The sequence below is a fragment of the Lathamus discolor genome, chromosome 2 (genome assembly GCF_037157495.1).
Source record: "Lathamus discolor isolate bLatDis1 chromosome 2, bLatDis1.hap1, whole genome shotgun sequence".
NCBI lineage: Eukaryota > Metazoa > Chordata > Aves > Psittaciformes > Psittacidae > Lathamus > Lathamus discolor.
Genome location: NC_088885.1, coordinates 34,664,344 through 34,672,750, shown reverse-complemented (window position 1 = coordinate 34,672,750; position 8,407 = coordinate 34,664,344).

The window sequence follows — 8,407 nt, the reverse complement described above, 5'->3', positions numbered from 1 at the left end:
GCTCTTCCGCAGATGCTGAAATTGTGCAGAGATGAGCAGCAGCATGACACATGCACAGAGTGATAAGACCCATGACAGTCTTGGCTCTCTGGAGAACATTTATGCATGTAAGCACAGGTTTTATCGGAGCACCAGGCAAACTTGCATCTGGAAGATAGCCACATAAATGTGGGGACTGGGAAGGAAGAATACATAGCAAGCACATTGATTCGGAGAAAACTCCAGGAACAAACTTGCCAACAGTTTTCAAGCTGACAAGCAGGTATTCTTTATTGCAGCACCGGGAGACACGGGGGATAGCTCCTCCTAATGTGTGTCTCTCTGTTGCTACACAAGCCGCCCTTATATAGTCCCTGGGCATACATACATTATGTCATCTTCCAGAAAGTTCCCCACATGCATACAGAATTGTGGTGGTGGTCTCTGAGGGTCATTTACTTCTTCCAACAATCTTCATCACTTCTGGCAGCCTTTGGAGCATGCGCAGTAGATGCTTATACCAGTTTAATTAGTTCGTTAACACCAGAGACATAATAATCCTCCTATCCTCCTACTTATCAGTTATACTGTAGCCCATCCTGGACACCTGCCATTCCCAGATACTCCTTATGTCCCTGTGTCCTGTTCTTCTAGACTGTTTTTCTTAAAACTGTGCCAACTATAGCAATTTATCTTGTACAAGAATTCTCAGTGTGTTTTCTAGCTGCATTCTATTTTTTTTATATGTATCATGCACTTTAGTAATTTTCCATTGCTACTGTTACAAAGCCATCAAACTTAACATTATTTAAAACTGATTCTAAAGGTTTATATATTCCATTTTGTGATTTTGTGTCCCCCTTGTCTCAACATACAGATGGAAGAGACTGAGTCTTTACCTGCTCAGAAAACCACGTCTTAAAATATCTTCTACCAAAAAAAAAGGGCTAAGGTCCCTCTTAAAACTAATGAGGACTTTTTGCTCCCTTTTTTTTCTGGGCAGCTGTTCGAAAATTTCACTGTTCTCATGATCCACTTTTGAATTTCTGTCCCAAACTGGCCACTATTTGTTTCTTCTATTTGTTCTTGTGCCAACATTGTCGTTCAATTATCATGTCCAGGGAGGAACCACATCCCATCTCAGGCTTTGTTTTTCTCTTTGTCTGAGAAAGGCAAGCATCTGTCATACTTCTAGAGCTACGCACAGTGTAATGATCCCCATGCTAATGCTTGAAGGAGCTGGCTTGACAAAATAGGACTGATGCAACCGTGTCACTAAGCTGAAGAGCTCTGCTGAGCTCTGAGTGATGATAGTACTTTGGAGGTCATTTAGTTCTTCATGGAGGATACAGTAAATAACAAATTAAGATTGAATTTCGTTGTTGTTCTGGCCTTCACTGAGACACTGGGAGGACTGGAGCCAGCAGTGGTCTTTGTGCTGTTGGCTAGAATCAGGTAGAGGATTTATTGGCAGGAATTTGGTCCAATGTGCACATCCAGAGTGGTAGCTCTGTAATTCTTGGGGAAGATGGAGCATGGCTCCCTGTCAATGACTGGCCATCACTGTTGACAAAGGCAAATTAGAAGAGAGAAAAAAATGCAGTTCTGCCCTTCCTCTAACTCTGCTTCATATTCCCTTGTGGACAGGTAACACCCAGGGAGAAATGCTGTGTTCCTGTGACCCTTGGCTTTATCCTGTGGATAGGGCTTTTCTATCCGCAATATCTGCATTGCTATAAGATCTAGGCAGGATCAGTCCCTTAAGACATGGTTTTCCATGAAATAATAAGGTCATTCCATCAACTGCATCTCACTGATGACTCAGATTTTCTCCTTATCTCTACCTCTCTGCAGAAGCATTTTTTACATTTCTGAAATATTCACATTTGTCTGCTGAAAATAAAAATTTTACTTTCCTAAATCTAGATATAGATATGCAAACAAATGGCTCAGACACAGAGCTGTCGATTCATCAGAGAGGTCTGTAGTTGGTTGATGTCTGACAAAACCAGGCCACTTTTACCTAGCAGTGAACCGTGCATAGAGCAGCCTGATTTCTCTGAGCACGTTGCCAGATAGATACAAGACCATTGCTAATGCAGTGAAAGTATAATTCAAAAGTCACAGAATAAATGTTACAGATCCTGGATTTTTAAAACTAGGATAAAACTGACTCCAAACTGAAATGTAACCTTTAACTTAGAAAGTGATTATGTGTATTTGGACTAAGTGTACCTAACGATATTTTTCTTATAGGCTGTTTAAAGGGAGAGTACATGTGTGTTTTTATTCTTTTCCTTTAAAGCTTAGGGAAAGAATAACAAAATAACACATGGAGAGAAAAAAAACACAGCAAGTTTTGCAAAGCCATCACATTTTTTCTGTTCTATGGATACAGCTATTTATTTTTTGTGATGTCTTATCTAGGTGACAGAAGACAAAAATGACAAACAACAAACAGTGCAGAGACTGGCAGCTGTCAGCATGAAATATGAGGTTTGTGCAATCAGCTTTGGCTTATTTCTCAAGCCATTATTCAAGAACTGTCACACACTGAACCTGTCTCACTCTGGCGACTAGCATGGTGCATTCAGACCTTCTCCAGGGGCTGAGATCTGGGACTCCAAGTCACCCAGGGCCAGGATGGCAAGTCAAGAAGCTCAGATTCCATTTCCTTACTGATCGTTCTTACCCTTTCAGTGTGCTTCAGTTCCTTGTGAATGAGAGGGGAATGCAATAATTCTTAAGTAAATTGTGCATTAAATGGAGTTAAAATTGCAAAGCCATACTCTAACCTGTTGTGAGAAAGCACAAAATACAGCAATTTTTTTTCTTTATTTGTCATGTTTCAATGAAATAATACGTGTCCACTGGTACCAAACTTATTCCATCACGAATATATCTCTAAGTGGAGGTTTGCAGAAAGTTTTTTTCAATATAACCATTTGTAAATGTGAAAAGGCAGAGGAGTGAACTGTTTTGACCTACCAAACCTTTACATGTCCAGCCATTAACCTAACACTACCAAGTCCACCACTAATCATAAAATCTAATAATACCCCCAAGATAAAATATCAGCAAAACAATCCTTGTGAAATGCAGTTTCTAGACTGGCAGCTGGAGAATGAGTTGCCACACTCAAGTGCCATAATATTCCAAAGAAGTACTTAGATATTTGGATAACTACATGATGAGTCAATGCAAGAACTTATCTATGTTTCAGTCATAGGCCTGCCATGCTTAGATGCAAACGCAGTCTGAGCTGGACTCTAGCCCACAGGGTTGAATGTTGGCCAAGCACTTGATCCTGACAGGAAGTAAAACTTAAAATCATTACATCCTTTTATAAATAAAGATGTTCAGGCAAAAACTCTGTACAGCAACTAAGTCAAGCTTCCTCCTCAATGTGTCTGGCATCACCTCCTGCCAGGAACTGTATGTTTTCTAGGTAATGGGCTGTTAAAGTGCATTTTCTTGTGCATTGCATGCTTTAGTTGTTAACAGACTCTCAAAGCACTGTAAACACAGCCAACAGTGGCTTAATCCTGGACTGATTCTCAATGTTTTACATAGAATAAACATGTTTAAGATGTTTATGTGTTGATTATTTCTAAAGACTTTTACAGTGGTACCAGCATAGGTAACAGATCGAGTGGTTTAATTATTTTCAGATTCTGCTCCTTTAAGGCAGTTGCAATGTGAAATGCAAATGCAGACTGGATTAACTGTTTGATCCCTATTTGCATGTTTAGCATGGTGGTCAAGGACTGTGCTCCAAGAGTAGCAGTATTTTCAGGCTTTGTCCGAGCACAGGTCAGCACCACCAAGTAGGTGGTGACACTACATTTCTGACGTGCAATTAGTGTTAGCAATAAACAGTGTCACCCAAATGCCTCACAAAAATAAAACAAAATGGTTCATTTCAAGAAAGTATGGCCAGGAGGTCAAGGGAGGTCCTTCTACCCCTCCACTCCGCTCTTGTAAGACCCTACCTGGAGTACTTCATTCAGCTCTGGAATCCTCAGCAGAGGACAAACAGGGACCTGCTGGAGCAGGTCCAGAGAAAGAATCACAGGGATGAAATGCCTCTCCTATGAGGTAAGGCTGACACAGTTGAGATTGTTCAGCCTTGAGAAGAGCAGGTGCAAGGGAGACCTTATTGTGATCTTTCAATACTTAAAGGGAGCTTATAAGAAAGATGGGGACAAACTTTTTAGTAGGGCCTGTAGTGATAGGACAAGGGGTAATAGTTTGAAAATTAAAGAGGGTAGATTTACACTAGATACAAGGAAGAAATTTTTTTTTTATTAAGATGGTGAAACACTGGAACAGGTTGCCCAGAGAGATTGTGGGTAACTCATCCCTGGATGTGTTGAAGGTCAGATTGGATTAGGCTTGATTACCTGGATCTAGTTGAAGATGTCCCCCTACTCATTGCAGTGGGGTTGGACTAGATGATGTTTAAAGGTCCCTTCCAACCCAAACTATTCTATAATTGTGTGCTAATAACTGGGCCTAGAAAGAAGGCCATAGAATTGAGACCTTCTCTCATCTGAAGGGTACAGCAAGTTAATAATAAATAGCTTCTTGGTGTGACCTTCCTCATCCACAAAAAGTTCTCAGCAGTAGGATTTAACTAAAAATTTAGAGGTTCAGTCTCTAGCGGGAATTAGAGACTATTTCTCTAGACTTTATTTCGGATGTGATGGGATGCCTTTCCTGTATTCTTGTGCATCTGATAATATGAGAGCAAATCCCAAGCAATGAACTCCAGTGGGGATAAACTCTCTTCTGTAATGGACTTGTCTGTGCTGAGGATTTCCTGGAGGATGAAGAAATTTAGGCCAGACCTCTCACTGCGCTTGGAACAGAACAGAAAAAAAAAAAAAAAAATCATCCTTTTTGAGACCTGTAGCACTATATGGAACATCAGAAACCAAGGCTCTGTTTGGCTTTATGCTGATCCCAGCATTGGTCAGGACATGACTAACACTGTAGGCTTATACTACATGCAAGTCATGGGTTCTCAAACAACTTTTCATCTCCTCCATCTGAATACACAAGCTCACTGCACCTTGACCTTCACCCTCTTTCCTTCTCCATTCCCTGTTTTCATGAAACACAAACTTTACTGTGTAAGTGGGAAGCATGGTGCACCCCAGGCAGCGTCCAGCCAGATTAGTCAGGGGTGCTCTACCATGCAGCTGCTTCACTGGCTGTATGGACACAGTTTAAATATGTTGCAGTGGGGGAATAAAGAAGATCTTTCTTGGAGTCTTTCACCCTGTTTTCAAATAGCATAATATAGGCCTGGCCTGGTAAAACTACTTTTCTTTGGTATCAAACTGAAAAGTCATTTATATACCTTCGCTGTTTTGTGCTGAAATCGCTAATATAATAAAAACTTGCTCAGATGAATATCATGCGCCCAGTGGAACAGCTCTGAATTTCTCATTTCCTTTCTGCTCCTGCTATAATTAAAATAAAATGTTTGATCCCCTTTTAGACAACATTTGGACCTGGTTTTCTGCCATGGTTTGATTGGATTCTTGAAAACATTTTATCCTACTGTTGTACAGATGAAAAACTATCTAAGACAATTTTTTAACTTAACAGTAAAAATCCTTTATGTTTGCAGCAGAAAGTGACTTTTGCAGCTGAAATGGAATGAAAAATCTATGCATGGAGAAAAAAACATGCTGTCAGTTATCTGCTTAGCAAAGAAAGTCCCACAGACCCATAAGCATGTGTAATACTATGTGCAGAATTAAAAACTGAGTTTTGAGGTGGGGATGAGGAATCGGTTCTATTTTATTTATGCATTCTCAAGTGCTGATTGATAACTGCTAAGCTTAAGTATGTAAACTTCATAGGCACAGGGAAGCGTCTAAAACATTCCTGCAAGATTGCCAGCTCTGTGTTTTCTCCCAGCCATCAAACTCATGATTGCCCATGCTGTGTGAGTCAGCTCTTCCATTCTTCCAAATCCTTCCAGTCAACTACAGCACCTCACAGTGACTGACTATGGTGTGCAGAAGCTCTGCTAAAGCATGGTCCACCTGTCCAGCAGGAGCCCTCACTGGTACAGCTGGTAAATACCAGGGAATGTCACTGGTTTGGTTCAATATTTTTAATTCACAAAAGGTTTTTTGGTTTGCTTTTTTTTGTTTGTTTGTTTTGTTTTGTTTTGTTTTGTTTTGTTTTTTGTTATGTTCTTGTTTGGGGTTTTGTTTTGGTGGTTTTTTTCTTTGGGAAGGCAGGGTGTTTTGGGTTTGTTTCGTTTTTTTTTTTTTTTTTTTTTTATTCACTTACACCATAATGTAAAATAATTACATTATGTTATACTGTATTCTATCTACCATTCAGGCTCGTACTTCAACACAGCTACTATACCATTAGCAAGATTAACTGCATCTAAGGTTGTGAATAACTTTTCCAAATCACCCCTTGAGCCTTGTCATGGCTTTGTTGTTAGACAACAGAATTGCTCCAGCCTCACATTTTCCTTAGGGTCAAAAGGTTGTTTCTCTTTCAGAGTGCTTTTGCCAGGGAACCTGTCACTCTCTGCTCAGGCATCTTTTGCTATGTTCCTATGAGAGAATCTCAACTACCAAAACAAACCCAGACAGCTTAGCTCATTAGAAGAACCTTTCCTAAGTAACTTGTGGGACTGATGATGTAGTTCATGCTGCTGGTGTAAAACATTCATACGGTCCAGTTCTCTCCCTCCTAACTTAACACAGACCAATGATTTCTTATAGGTCCCAGTTAATGGAGAAGGCTCTTAGCATCTGCCAAACATTAAAGCTGTGTTGGTATCAGTGCTATAAACTGTCTGACATGATATTTCAGAAGGCCTTGTGTGGGAAGAATAATGGGAGGGAGAAGAATCACCAGGAGATGCCCTGAAGGGGATCAGAGCTGGAGAAATAATGAGTCATCATAACAGTGCTACAATTTATTTCTCTCCTTGCCTGCTTTCCCACACAGAAGGAGTGAGTTCAGAACTCACAGCTCCCAGGATAGCTGTATTTTATAGCAGCAGCTTTTTCCCCCAACATTGGACTTTTTATTCCTGGAGGTAGCACCCCACTTATTGCCACATGACTGGTTTAAATGATGAATCTCTTCTAACTCAGATCCTTTCTTAAAACCTAAAATGTTGCTATGAGAGGAGTAGTGGTAATGCCATCTGACAGTCAGAACTCAAGGATATAGGCCATGTTGTGGACCCTGGCTGTTCCAGCCAGCGACATCACTCTCTTAATGAACTTAATGTTATTTTTAATTTCAAAACTACTAAGAATTCTTAACCTGTCATTGACCTATGATTTCCCAGCAGGAGGATGTTAAGAGTAACATTTATGCAATGGGAAGCAATCTTTTAATATTTAGTCTGTCATTTCAAGAACAAATTGAAGTTATCCCTGATAAGCCGCCTCTTATCTTGATGAAACATTTAGGATGCTGGGCAGATATGTACTTCCCCCATAACTATGAAGAAAAGCGGAAGTTGCTTAATAAATTCTGCTTTTGCTCAGTTTGCTGCAGCACACAAACAAGCTGAGGAAAAAAAAAAAAAAGGAAACAAAACCCACAACATTTTGGCTAATTTTGAAAATGTACTGCACAAAAAAGTATTGATTTCTAAAAAAGCCGTAATTCAGAACTTTCTAGAAATTGAGTGCTTTCAAAATGTCCTACTTTTTCTTACTCAGAAGTCTTGAAGTGTTTCTTCACAGATTTTCATTACATGGGTTATAATTTCATTTGATGTACCTTTCTCGGGTTTCCTGTACATCTGCAAAGTCTGCCTTCTGGGATACAATCTCTTTACTATATCAGGCGTAGCATCTGAAGTTGCTCTGTGGTGGTTTTTCCCCTGTAGGACCTGTTTGTCTGCAACACTGGTGCTTGCTCACAACCTTTGGCTTGCAAATCCAAGAAAACACCATTGATCCTACCTTCCAACAAACCACTGTAAATGAGTTGAAGGGCAATACCACAGGTCCTGCTCACACAGGTGGCAGCTTGCTCTTTTTCAAAGTCCATAATGCAGCAACCTCTGCTCCAGAAAGAGAGAAGCACAATGTTCAACCCCACAAGCCAATATTTCCAGCATATTGCTGGTAATGCGTTCAATAGGTCAATGTAGCTTCCTCTACATGCAGGCATCATACAGCACAGAGAGTGTGTCAGTGTCCCACAGAGGTGAAATCAGAACTAGTGACAACATAGTATCATAGAACCTTAGAATCAGGAGAATGATCAGTGTTTGGAAGGGACCTTAAACATCATCTACTTTCAACCCCCCTGCCATAGGCAAGAACGCCTTCCATTAGGTCAGGTCACTCAAAGCTCTGTCCAACCTGGCCTTGAACACTGCCAGGGATGGGGCATCCATAACTTCTTTGGGCAGCCTCTTCCA